The following is a 13,680-nucleotide window of genomic DNA, read 5'->3' on the forward strand; positions in this document are numbered from 1 at the left end:
ATGTCATTGCTTCTCCAGCCTCTCTTGATTCCTCTCAACCTCTATCCAGCTCACATCCAACTCAATGTCAGCTCATGACTCCATTTTTCAACTTGACCTTCATCTTGAACTGTGTCTGCCATAGCCAGGACTGCACCCTGCCTCCTTGGAGCTTCTTGATCTCCTTCCACACTCAATATTTTGACCCGCTTTCTTCTGGAGATATCTTGCCTAGGTCAGGGTGCAGCCTCCTGATACATCACAGTCCAACATTGCTCATCATCGAGCCCAGCATTGCGCGAATTCGAGATCTCTGTAATTTCTGCGCCTGTTTCTTGTCGTACTGCTGGATCTCCACGCACAAGCCGCGATTCATCCTGCAACCATAGGGCATTTAAAGGTTGACCCATGAACCTACTCCTCCCTGAATATCACGCGTGATCGTTGCGTCTACGAGCTGCGCCAGGTCGAAAACCAGTCAGGCTGAAAACCCTAATTGTGGGACTCCATAGCTATTTTCTTTCAAGCTTTCATTTCACTTGATTTTCCTCATTGGCTTGAGTCAACCTAAACTCTGCCACTTTGATTCACTGATTTGATTAGTCTCCAACAACATTTGTCTATCAAATCAAGGAGGGGAGATCTCTGAAGCACTTAAAGACCCATTGAAGATTTGAAGACCTCTCATAGACTTGAGCTCCAAAGCTTCAACTTCACTTCAAGTTCCAAGTTTCTCAAGTTAACCAAAGTCAGTGCCACACATCAAGGAGGGGAATCAAACAACGGGTTCATCAAGCAAAGGATCGGCATCAAGAATCACCATCTTCAACTCTAGTATCCCTTGATACTTAAGAGTGTTGATTTAACACTGTCTTCACTTGTGTTTTTTGACACATTGATGATCAATTTGGTTGCCACTTACTCACAGATTTAAAGCAGATTCTTGGTCATATCTATGATAACCAAGAAGATTTATATGTGGATACACTTTATGAAAAGTAACATGACTTATCTACACTACATAGAAGATTTTTGTGATCTACTTAGACACGGAGTTGCTCATACTAAAGTACAATCAATGATTCCATCTAAAGTTTTTGAAGACACTCCAGTTACCTTGGCCATCATGAAGAATGAGATGTCTTTGCTTGAGGGGGACAAAGACATGGACATGAAGACTAAAGTTGCAAGCAAAGTCAAAGAAGAACCAGACCAAGAAGACCATAAGATCAAAGAGCAAAGGAAGAAGGACAATAAGAAGATCAGCCATGAAGACCAAAAGACAACATCATTCAAAGCTGAAGAACCAAAGATGAAAGACAAGAAGATTTTCCATGCTGACAAAGAGAAATCATATGCTGAAAAAGACCACAAGGGCCTATCGGTCCTTGTCTCTCATTTTCTGTTTTAAAAGCATTGTACCTGCCTTAATGTTCCTTTCATAAGCTTGAAAAAAACTCCTCATGTAGCCTTGTACTACAGCCTCTGTACACTTTGTGAGGCCCCTGTTACAGCCTCTGGATGTCCACCATGTTTATGGTACCCACACTTAGCCTTTTCTGTGACAGCCTTTGGTGTTTTGCCATGTTTGTGGTATGCCCACACTTTGCAGGTGCTGCTCTCACTAAAGCCTCTACACACTTTGTAATTTCAGGTTGTGATTGAGGAGGGATGTTGAGAATCTGCCAATCACACCCTATGTATGCCCCTTTGTATGGAACAACTAGGCTAGGAAGGTGCAGTTCATTCTAGGAAGAGAGACAGATCCCATAGGCACAGTGATGAAATGTGCTACCAAGCAATCCTATATAATGATGTACTTGACTATCACTTTCATATGATGATAATGCAATAGTACTTGTCTCTTTCTGTCAAGTCTCTGTGTCATTGTCAGTCCTACACAAGATTGTGTTTATGAGTTCAAGTCTCAATCTTGAAACCTAATTCACTTGTGTAACAGTTGTCTTCTTTGTCAATGTCAACATGAGTAGTATCTTCATCTTCCATCCTCCATAGCTTCCGCCTCTGCCATGCTCTAGATCCCGCATTTCTCACACCTTGAAGCTTCAACCCTCAAGGTTGGATTTGAGAATTTTAGGGGACTTCGACAGTCATGCCCATACCATGCTTGAAAAGGGGCCATCTGAATGCTTTGTTGGTAAGAAGCATTGTAGGCAAACTCAACCAAGGGCAAGTATTGAATTCACCTTTTTGGTTCACAGCAGCAGTATGCCCTTAGCATATCCTCGATGACTTGATTGACTCGCTCCGTTTGGCCATCAGTTTGGGGATGGTAGGCTGTACTAAAACAGAGTTGAGTCCCAATGGCTTCAAAGATAGGTCTCCAGAAGTGTGATGTGAAGAGAGAGTCATGATCACTAATGATTCTTCTGGGCAACCCATGTAGCTTGAATATCTCCTTGATAAACAACCTTGCAATGTCTGAGGCTTTATAGTTTGTCTTAACAGGAATAAGGTTTGCAACCTTAGTAAGCATGTCAACCACAACCATGATGGAGTTGTATCTCCCTGAACTTGGGGTAGGCAACAAAGTCCATACTGATGAATTCCCATTTCATTTGGGGAATGTCAAGTGGCTGCAACTTTCCTGGCATTTTGACATGTTCGGCCTTGATACGTTGACAAGACAAACACTCAATGACATATTTGAGAACGTCACCTTTAAGCCTCTCCCAATAGTAGCTTTTCCTAACCACATTGAGAGTCTTGACATAGCCAAGATGTCCTGAGAAAGGGGAATCATGAGCTTCCCACAGTATCTTCTGCTTGAGTGACTGGCTTGCTGGTATACATTATCTCGTTCTATAGTAGACAAGTCCACTAATGATAGAGAATTCATGATACTTAGCCTGTAGCTTTTGGTCCCATTAGGGCCAAAAACGCTTCAAAAATGGCACTTGTAAGAAAGTGATTAAGTTGCTAATTAGTTGAGGTTTAAGAAGAATAAAACCTCTAAATTTGGTTGTCCAGATGTGATTAATGAGAGAATATTTGGTTCATTGAAGAGGTCGGCCATTAATTGCCCTCATCTTTTAATCCAGGTCAGGGGTCACCTTTTCGGCCGTTTATTGTCTTGGAACTCGAGAGATTTTGTATTTTCGAGATTTTTGTACGAACTTCGCATTTGTTTGCTCCCGCGTTTTCTTTCTATACACTATTCTCTTTTACCATTCCTTTTGCTGCACTTGCTTTCTATCACTGTGAGATTCTTGCTCGGTTCATTTGCTAGAATGTCTAACACAGGCGCAAGCACACGTAAACATAAGCTATCTATTCAGTTAGATCCGACTTACACATCTTGGAGAAGTATACATCATCGAGTATTGATAGATGAGATTGAAGCCAACAGGTTGCAAACACAAGGAATGAAACATATAGATTTGTGGGTGGATGGAAATATCTATCCCAGGGATCCTTCTACAGGTAAACCACCTCCTTTTTTGAATGTCCATGACTATATAAGATATGTTGGAGAAGGTTACAATGGAATGCTTGGCTACTGTATGAGGTTATACTCTGCATCTTACACATATATAGCTCAAGTGCACGAAATGAAAAAAGCACTAGAAACTACACAAACAAAAATTTTAGAGTTGACAAGTCAGATTGATATTTTGAAAAATGTTAACAATTCATTGCAGAATAAGCTAATACGCTTGAGAGAAACTCCAGTAGGATTTAGAGAGAGGAAGAGACCGTTAAAAAATATAACCAGCTTGTGTGAGAGAGCAAAGAAAAGGAGACTAAATCTTACAAAGAAATATGTCTCTAACATATTAGGCATAAATATCCGAGAGAATGAGGAAAGAATCAAACTTTTGAAGGAAACCATGAATAAGAAAGACATTTTGAGGATTCTTAAGTCACCAGAAAATGTGGATTTGAGAGGTCCAACTCTGAGAGAGTTAGTGAAGGATTTAAAAGGCACAGTGAAAGCAAATGAAATCGTAGAGACATGCGATACTGTGGGTATAAGTCGAAAAGGTTACCGTGCTATCTCTGGATTATGGTTTAAAAATCTTAAACGCAATAGGGTAACTATATTTGGATTGCCCCGAGCCCTTGCAGTTTCCACTGCAAGAATTTCCATGAATCGCAAGATTCCACATGTTTTTGGAGATTACTTTCACATCGAAAGGTCTATGTCCTATGAAAAACAAAAAAAACAGGCAATTTTTGATTACAATGAGTTTAACAATATATGGGTTGATCTAAAAAAGGTGCAAATTGCAATGGTTCACATGTATAAAATCACAGTAGAAGAAAGTTATGGTGTTCTAAAGTTTGCCTTGAAGTTGGATGAAGCACAGATTCAAAAGGGACAGAAGATGGAAAGAATTAGCATTTGCCTCATGAACATGGCATTGGACCATGGCAATGGCGAGGGCAAAGCTCCATTGCATAAGATCCAATCCGAGATGGAGATTTGGTGGATTGGTGCAGCCCAGGTACCAATTGAAAATCATCAAACGTTGAAATGGTTGTTCAACCATACAGGTATTCCAAATATCATTAAGTCTCAAAGTGAAGGCGAAATGTTGGTAGTTGATGGGGTTGGTAAATTTAATGTGGAATGGCATATGAGTGCTGATTTGAAAACTATCAAATGTATGCTTGGAATATGTAATGGTGCAAATGCAAAATATCCTTGCATTTATTGCATGGAAAGTATTGGATCCAAAGATTGGAGTAGTTTGCGACCAGTAAGAAGAGCCCCAAATAGAGACTCTATAGATTTGAGTAAATTTAAAAACATAGAAGACATCTGGGATCCCATTGTTTCCATCTCTCTTAAGAATGTTCATATTTGTACTTTGCATGCAGAGATTAGAATAATCGATAAGCTTCTCAGGTTGCATCTTGACTACGCATATTCCATTAAGCCATTATCTTTATCAGATGAGTGTATTGATAAATGCGAGGCATTGCTATCGAAAATGGGATTTCATGGGGGCCAAGTTCACTTGAGAAAGGATCCAATACTTTCAGGAAAAACAAGAGATATCTTGGCCGATGTCTCTATGGGAGGCTCAAAAGCTAGACGATTCTTAGGAAATCATTCAGGAAAGCAGGTGAATGCGGCTTGGGAGTGTTGGAGAGAACTATGTGAGATCACAACAAATGTTGCAAGCATGCCGAGGCTTGCGTTTCTTAGAATGGAGGTCTGGATACACCTTGATGTTTTTCTGAAACTCCTCAGGCAACATAAGACAACATATACATATGCGGAAGAGTTCAAAAGATCAATCACAAAGCTTGTTCAGGCGATAAAAGAGGCATGGGGAGAAAAAGATATCACTTTTTATCTGGTAAAGTAATAATTATTTAATATCAGCTTATTTTGACAGGTTTTTCAATTGGTATAAAATTTTTGTTACTTTGTATTGCAGCATATTCTTCATATTCATGGACCTTTCTTTGTGGAGGAGCATGGCCCCTTAGCGACTTATAGCAACCAAGGCATGGAAAAATCCCACTATCAAGCACGCACAAGTTATTTTCGAAGTACAAGGCATGGGGGAGGAGTTACAAAAAGCAATGCTTTGGAGGAGCTATTCAACTGGTTTTTTCGACGACAACTTCAAAGAATGCAAATAAAAGACGGCAATGACACATGAGCAATCGCACTTTTATATATAAGAAAGAATATATACAAAGCTAGTTTTCCAAAACTCTCACATTCTCTTCCTCCTCAGGAATCTTTCCTCTATAACGTAGAAATTTTTTTCTCTTGTAGCCAGCTATAGATTTTACATCAGTTCTGTCTGCAGCTAAGGCGTAGGATGAAAACGCCAAAAAGTATCCTGCTCTAGAAGCAGAGTAACCTGGACCGTAGCCAAAAATCCTAATTGCTGCAGTCTTTTCCAAAAACATTATTTTGTGGGCATTATATTGTAATCCTGAGAAACCTAGAAGCCTTGTAAGAGCTTTAATACAAAGTATCGGCCATGCTGCGTCCTCTGAGAAACTACTATGAAGTACAAAAAAGGATTCAGGGTCAATCCTAGCCAAGTAGTGGCCGAGTGCAATGTCTTTGGTGGTGTTACTAGCAGCTCTTGATCCTTTGCCACGCCCCAAGAAGTTATCTGTATCGGCAATCTCCAACTGCAAATAAAAGCCATACTGAATGAGCATGAAATGTAAACCTACCAATGTGTAAAAGCAAATTCAAAATTATCTTACCACTTGATTTTCATCGTACTCCAATTTAAACGGATTCCATAAATTAATTGATGATGCTGTCTCATTGGTGTTAGTCAATTCTTTAACATATTCGGACTCCTCTCTTCCAAAATTGGAAATGCCGAGCTCGCTTTGAATGCGATTGAAGTCCTCATCAGTAATACTCAACTCTTTTTCAGCTTCTTTGGCCTTTTCAAAACAAAGAGAGAATGCCTCACCAGCATCAATAAACTTATCATCTAGAGTTTCTTTATCAAGTTTCAGAATCTCTTCCTTTGATTCATTTTCTGTGTCAATTATCCCATTAGCAGCATCAGATGCCTCTGCAATAATTGCAAGACAATAATCTTCCCTGAGATTAAAAAGTTTTTGAATATCTGATAGTAAAATGTACTCCTTGTCCTTGAAAGGTATACATGGCAGGGAAGGAACAATATGGTGAGAACTCTCATCAGGTTGAGGGTTTGTATCTCCTTGGCTCTCCTCAATGATAGTCTCAGCTTTGAAGTGAGCAACATCCAAATTCTCAGCAATGGAAGCCTCAAAATCTGTATCTACAACCTCCTCTGTTTCCCTTTCATCTGCCAGATCATCCAACATGCAAAAGCTGGCACTCTTTGCTCCTTCCAACTGTTGCTCCTCAGCTTTCATAGGGTATTTGACAAGGATGAATATAATAAAAGCAGCAGATTTTCTCATCATCTTGCAGTTTTTGGAATGAGTGCAGCAAAATATGTCTGTTGAATGAAACCTCTCCATAGAGTGGGCCCTGGACTTCCTAGTAAATACTGCCTTTTCATTTCCTATTGACCCAATGGGAATATGGACATATTCAATTGTGCCAACTTCAACAGAAGGACCTGCAAGAGTTTCAAACTCCAAAAAGTCCTCCACAATATATTTTTCATAAGATTTCAGAACTTTGTCAAGTTCCCAATCAGGATTAAAAATATTTTTCACAACTCCATAGAATGAGAGATCCATTCCATTCTGAAGCATAAAATCAAGTAGCCTCTCTGATGGAGTGATTCAATGAGCTCTGATACTCCTTGACCTCTCACTATTGGCGTTCGCTTCCCTGGAGATGTACTTGGCTTTCTCACACTGGTGGCAGAGGATGGAGAGGAAAAAGAATGCACAGGCTGATCAGCTGTTGATGCACTTGAGCCTTTTGAAAGCCTTCTTCTTTTACCAGTTCCTGAAGAAACCTTGGATTGTATGGGTTCAGACATGTTTCCAACTTCTGACGATACGGCGCGATAAGAGAGAAACGATTCAGACGGAATGGCCCCCTCGCGCCGTATCGGTGATCCCAGTAAGAAGCGCAAGAGCCACAACAAAGGTGGTCACACGAGCTTCGGGAACGCTGAAAGAAGACTAGATCTATAGAACCTCCAAAACGAAGCGAAGAGAGGAAAGCGAAGAAAACCAACAGTCGCCCTCGCGCCGTATCAGCAATAGAAACAAAGGTCAGAAACCGAAAAAAGCCGTACAGATAAGAAACACACCCTTATGTAGGCACTGATTATGCCACCTGGCAGTATTCGTTAGTCTCATACACGTGGCAGTAGCCGTTGGGCAACACGTGGCCGAAAACCACGTGGCGAACAAGTGGACTGGTCATTACTTGACACGTAGCATACGGACCATAAATGCAGATACGTGGCACAATCAGTATCGGACACGTGTCTGACACGTGTCATGATTTACCTGGGTATATAAGTGGTCATTTGTCCGACGTGTACACTTTTCATTTCTCGAGCTCTTCGCTAGCAAAAAGAGGTGTGCCGATACGGAGCGAGGGCATCCAAACGGTGTGCTCGTTTTCTCCTAATCGCGCCGTATCGTCTTCTCATCTCCAATACGGAGCGAGGGCGTCCAAACGGTGTGGTCGTTTTCTCCTAATCGCGCCGTATCGTCTTCTCATCTCCAATACGGAGCGAGGGCGTCCAAACGGTGTGGTCGTTTTCTCCTAATCGCGCCGTATCGGCTTCTCATCTCCAATATGGAGCGAGGGCGTCCAAACGGTGTGGTCGTTTTCTCCTTATCGCGCCGTATCGGCTTCTGATATCCAATACGGAGCGAGGGCGTTGTTTCATTCTGCTCGCTTTGTTCATATCGCGCCGTATCGGAATTGCTCATTTCGTCACTTTCCTAGCCAGTTTGTCTTTCAGTTATTGTCCTTCTGGTTGTTATTTTTCATTTTCTGGATGGCAAGGACAAAGCAAACTGCAAGAAGAGTGTATCTAGATGGGAAGGACAGTGGGGGTAGAAGAAAGTTAAAATTTGATGAATCTAAGGGGGTAGAAGAAGCTGGTCCATCACAGGCTCCAGAGCATTTTAGAACAGAAATCCCTCCTACACCAGGTGTTGTCCTTACATCTTCCATAAATGTTTCTTCACCTGAAGTTGAGGAAGCAAAGGATGAGGCTAACCCTGTGAAAGATTCATTCCCTATAATGGTACCTGAGCCCACATCTGCTGAAGCCACTGAACACCCCAAGCCACAAAAGAGAAAGAGGAAGTCCAGGTTCTTCTATATGCAAAGATGTTTCAGTGAGATCAGGAAAGCCCAGAGAGCTACACAGCATGTCATTCCAAAAGCTGCTTTTATAAGGGTGGTTAAAGAGATCTCTGATAGATTGTCTCAAGTGGCAACTGTCTCTGGTCTAAATAAGAAGTGGCAACTCTCAGCCATTCTTGCCCTGCAAGAGGCCGCAAGAGGCTTACATTGCTGCTGCCCATGCTCATAGGATCACCCTTATGAATAAAGATTTCAGCATCATTAGCAGAGTGAGGTATAGGTTTGACAAAGTCCTGAGGCCCTTGCCTTCCAATGATCAAAAAGCCTTTGAAATCCTTAACGTTCCCCCAAAATTGTCCAGGAAAGAGAAAAAGCTAAATGTTGAAGATGTTAGTGACCTTTACCCTACAAGGGGTGCCACCCAGCAGGAGGCTTTCTTGAGTGAAAAAAATCAGGAGGTGTTTGAAACTGAAGACGATGTTTACAAGAGGAAAGCCGCATCACTTGCTCCCGTCAACAGCGAGAGGATGGGCAAAGTGTATGGGCAGATTCTTGTGAATGTTGTTGGGGAATCTGAGGAGGAATATCTTAGTATATCTCCCGAGGACAAGCCCATGTTGGAAAAAAGGGATGTCCAACTATCTGACTCCGTGGTATTTTGTTGCATAAGGTAAGGTTTTTTGTTGCATAAGTTAAGTCTTTTCAATTATATTTTGGATGAAATTGGTATTGAATAGCTTTTGCTATTATCTGCAGGGCATTGGTGTCCTCTCTCACTCTCGATATCCAAAGAACCATATACATTGTTGATCCACTTCTCTCTGTGGGACTTTTTGCAAAATCTGGTTCTAATATTTCACCATTTTTTCGTAGCTTCGATAGTGTGAGAAATTACCACATCTTTTTCCCTTATGTAGAAAGGTATTTTTCTTTTACTATAGAGGAGAATTTATGTTCATTTGCTTTCACCCTTCTACTCACCTCTTTTATGAATTTGCAGAGGGCATTGGAGTCTCATCTACATTAATTGTCTTTCAAGGGAAATTATCTTTATGAATTCTCTCAGCGGTGTTCACGGTCAAGCACGAATGTATGTTGGAAGAAAATTACTTACTTTGATTTCTTTTATAAATAATATTTTGAACTTACAAAGCTTCCTTTTGCAGTGCTGGTAGACTCGTTTCTACATTTTTGGATACAACATACGAGGATCTTGCTGATCCTCAAAGGCCGTATACTTTTCTTCTACAAGAAGTTCCATTGCAAAGCGATGCGCATTCTTGTGGATGGAGAGTTATCTCAAACATTTGCAGAACAGTGGATTCAAAGCTGTTACAAATAGAAGGAGTGAATGTAAGTTTATTTCATTTGATGTTTGTGTAACCCTTATCATGATGTCTTTTCACTAACTTATAACATTTATTCTTACAGTGTAGAGACTATCCTAAATCATATGTTTGGTGGATAAGGGAGAGATGCATCGAGCTGATTCTAGACAAAGCAATCACACCGTATGATCCTGACTCCCCTCTTCCTCCCAAAACATCAATGGCAAAGGGCACAAGCAAGGGAAAGGTCAAGGGAAAGGGTAAGGACAATGGCAATGGTAAAGACAAGGGCAAGGGAAAAGGCAATGGGACCACTGCTGCAGAGTCTAAGAAAAAAGGAATGCCAGTGCTCTCTCCTCTTAAATTTGATCCATCCCCTCTTAAGCCCCAAGAAAGGAGACTACCTGTAAAGGTCAAATTTTTTCAACAATCAAAGAAAGGCCCTGTGAGAAAAAATATCTTTGAAGAAATCGATAAAGAATGAAAATAGCAAACATAAGCATACACGAGCCATTTTATTTTGGCTTTGTACATTTTTATGCAATTTTTGTACCTCATTGTGTAATGAAAATTTTCACTTGTAAATCGAATGTAATGTACATTTTATACACGAGCCTTATTATTTTGGCCTTGTACATTTTTATGCAATTTTTGTACCTCATTGTGTAATGAAAAATTTCACTTGTAAATCGGATGCAATGTACATTTTATTTATACACATTCGAAAGGCGACTTGCTTCACGATAGCTTATGAAGTTCCCATTAAAAAATATCTTAAGGACAGTCTGTTAAGATAAATTCCTGCCAAGTTTTCATTCTTAAGGCCCCAAACTCACAATTGTGGGAGACAAACAACTCGTACAAAAGAAAGAGCGCTTGGCTCTTTTACCAATTGTTACACCATTCACTTTGAACTTATATCTAGGGGATGTATTGTCTAGCAATTCCAAGGTATCCCTCACATCTTTCAAACTCCAATTGGAAGTAACACTCACCTTCTTTACTTCTTCATGCGGAAAAACGTGCACCACAAGTTTATATGTTGTGTTCTCTGTATCAGAATCCAAGGGAACCCAAATACCCAATCTTAGTTTGTATCGCCTGTAATCAAAGGCCAAAGCAAGATTTTGGCGAGGGATACTGTAAGCCAAAGCCAAGGATTGAGGGCATGCACTGCACCTCAAGATATCACCTTTATGATCGCACTCTCTAGATTTCCAATGCGTCCCTATAGTGTTGTCCAAATCCTCTTCCGAAAAGTTTCTACTTAACCAGGATACCTTCATTCTTTGTAAATTTGCTGTTTTGAAGCAAGCCACGAAGATATGGAGGGGTACAAACCATGATAAACGTATTCTTCTTGAGATCCTTCCAGCTGTCATGGACTTTTTAATATCCTGAGATATTTTGAATTTGAAACTCTGCACTGTTACCTTGTCAGGAATCTCCCAATTTAGAGATGAAAGACTTGGCAATGGCAAATCTTCGATATTCCCATACCTATCCGCTTTAGAGGGAACCACATACTGTGCATAATATATAAAAACCTTGCATTCACTATAAAAAGGCACAGTTTGATCGGCATAAATAATGTCTGCCAATACCTTATGAATGGCATGGAAAGTCCCACTTAGGCTTTCCACAGGTTGCCACTCAATACTTGTTGACGGAAAGATATCTACAATGACGAACCGTTTGTTAGAACTTGCATAAATGGAAAAGAATTATATACGTTATTCAACTTATAACTTACAATGTGTTTGTAGGGGAACACGTTCGTTTGGAGGCAAGTGCATATCCTTGGCCATGTAAACATGTTGCACCTTGACAAACCAGCCTTCGGGCATAATTTTGAAGGCAATGATACGCCCCTTCCAGTGATGTTTTATATCTTCTCGTTTTCTTCTTTTCACCTTATGGGAGCCCTTGCAAGATGGCAGCATGGTAACCCAATCATTTACAGCAAAGGTTTTGGGCTCAAAATTTCCATCTACTCCCTGGCTATAGACTGTGCAAGAGTGTATTAAACGAGAAGGGCGCCTGGAGGAAGCCATGAAAAGAATGAAAGCGCAGAGAAAGAAGCTCAAAGAGGGGTGAATGAACTAAAAAGTAGCGCCAAGAACCCAAATGAGTATGTATTGGGCGCCAAAAACAATATTGAAAGATCTCCCGACTTTCAAAAAACTCATTATTAATTTCATCACATCTCTGTCATGTATTTTGTCAAATTTGTAAGCAAATAACGTCTTTGGGACTCCAAAACATGTCAGAGTTTAGGGGTTTTGGCTAAAAAAGAAGAGAGAATCACGAAATGGACTCCACTATCTCTAAAAAAGAGGAGACAAGAATACCATATTCTTGCACACGTGCCGAACTCTCTTTGGCCCTTTCCTTAATCCCGTGATTAACAAAAGTGCATTTTTTGAAGCGTTTTTGGCCCTAATGTGGTCCTTGATAGGGATCTCCCTTAGCATCTTTTGATAGGTTGGATTATGGCATGCTTCTTCTCTAGCTAGCTCAAGTATTGGGTTATTTGGCACGGATACCTTTGTGGCTAGAGATTTAGCTGTTGATGAATTTTGCAAGATTAGAGAATTAAGGAATGCCTTGCGATTGAGTGTATTGGCAACTACATTCTCCTTTCCTGGTCGGTATTTGATTTCAAAATCATACTCCTCCAGCACTTCAATCCACCGACGTTGCCTCATGTTGAGCTCATTCTAGGTAAAGATCCACTTGAGGCTTTTATGATCCGTTACTAGAGTAAACTTGTTACCCAATAGGTAGTGTCTCCAAAGCTTTAGAGCATGGATGAGAGCTAATAGTTCTAGATGATGGGTAGCATAATTCTTCTCATGGCTCTTCAGTTTCCTTGAAGAGTATGCTACAGGATGACCTTCTTGCATGAGCACACATCCTAAGGCAAGCGTGCTAGCATCAGTTACTACTTCAAAATCCTTACTGAGGTCCGGAAGTTTCAGGATAGGTGCTGATATCAAACCTTGCTTTGATCTATCAAAGATGGTTTGTTTGGCAATTGACCATGCAATGGATGTTTGCTTATTAAGTAGATCCGTCAGAGGTGCTGCAATCAAAGCATAGTCTTTGATGAAGACCCTATACCATCCTGTCAATCCAAGAAAACTGCGTATCTCTTTGACAGTTGTTGGTATTGGCCATTCTAGAACATCTTTGACTTTAGTCAGATCCATTGAGATTCCTTCCGCTGATACGATGAATCCCAGATATTCAATCTGACGTTTAAAGAATGCACACTTCTTCATCTTAGCGTAGAGCTTGTGTGCCCTCATTGTCTCAAGGACAATTCGAAGCTGGGGTTCATGATCTTCTTCTTGTTTGGAATAGACTAGGGTATCGTCTAAGAAGATGAGTACGAAGTCATCAAGATATGGCCTAAAGATATCCTGCATTAACCTGTTGAAGGTGGCAGGCACATTCGTGAGCCCGAACGACATAACTAGGAACTCAAAGTGTCCATATCTTGTGTTGAAGGACGTCTTTGGGATATCTTCTTCCTTGATCCTTATCTGATAGTAACTAGACCTGAGATAAATTTTGGAGAAGATCTTCGCACCCTGAAGACGATCAAGAAGCTCATCTATTCTAGGAATAGGGTACTTGTTC

The sequence above is a fragment of the Lygodium microphyllum genome, chromosome 25 (assembly GCF_053477565.2).
Source record: "Lygodium microphyllum isolate KBCC chromosome 25, Lygodium_microphyllum_v1.1.10, whole genome shotgun sequence".
Taxonomy (NCBI): Eukaryota; Viridiplantae; Streptophyta; class Polypodiopsida; order Schizaeales; family Lygodiaceae; genus Lygodium; species Lygodium microphyllum.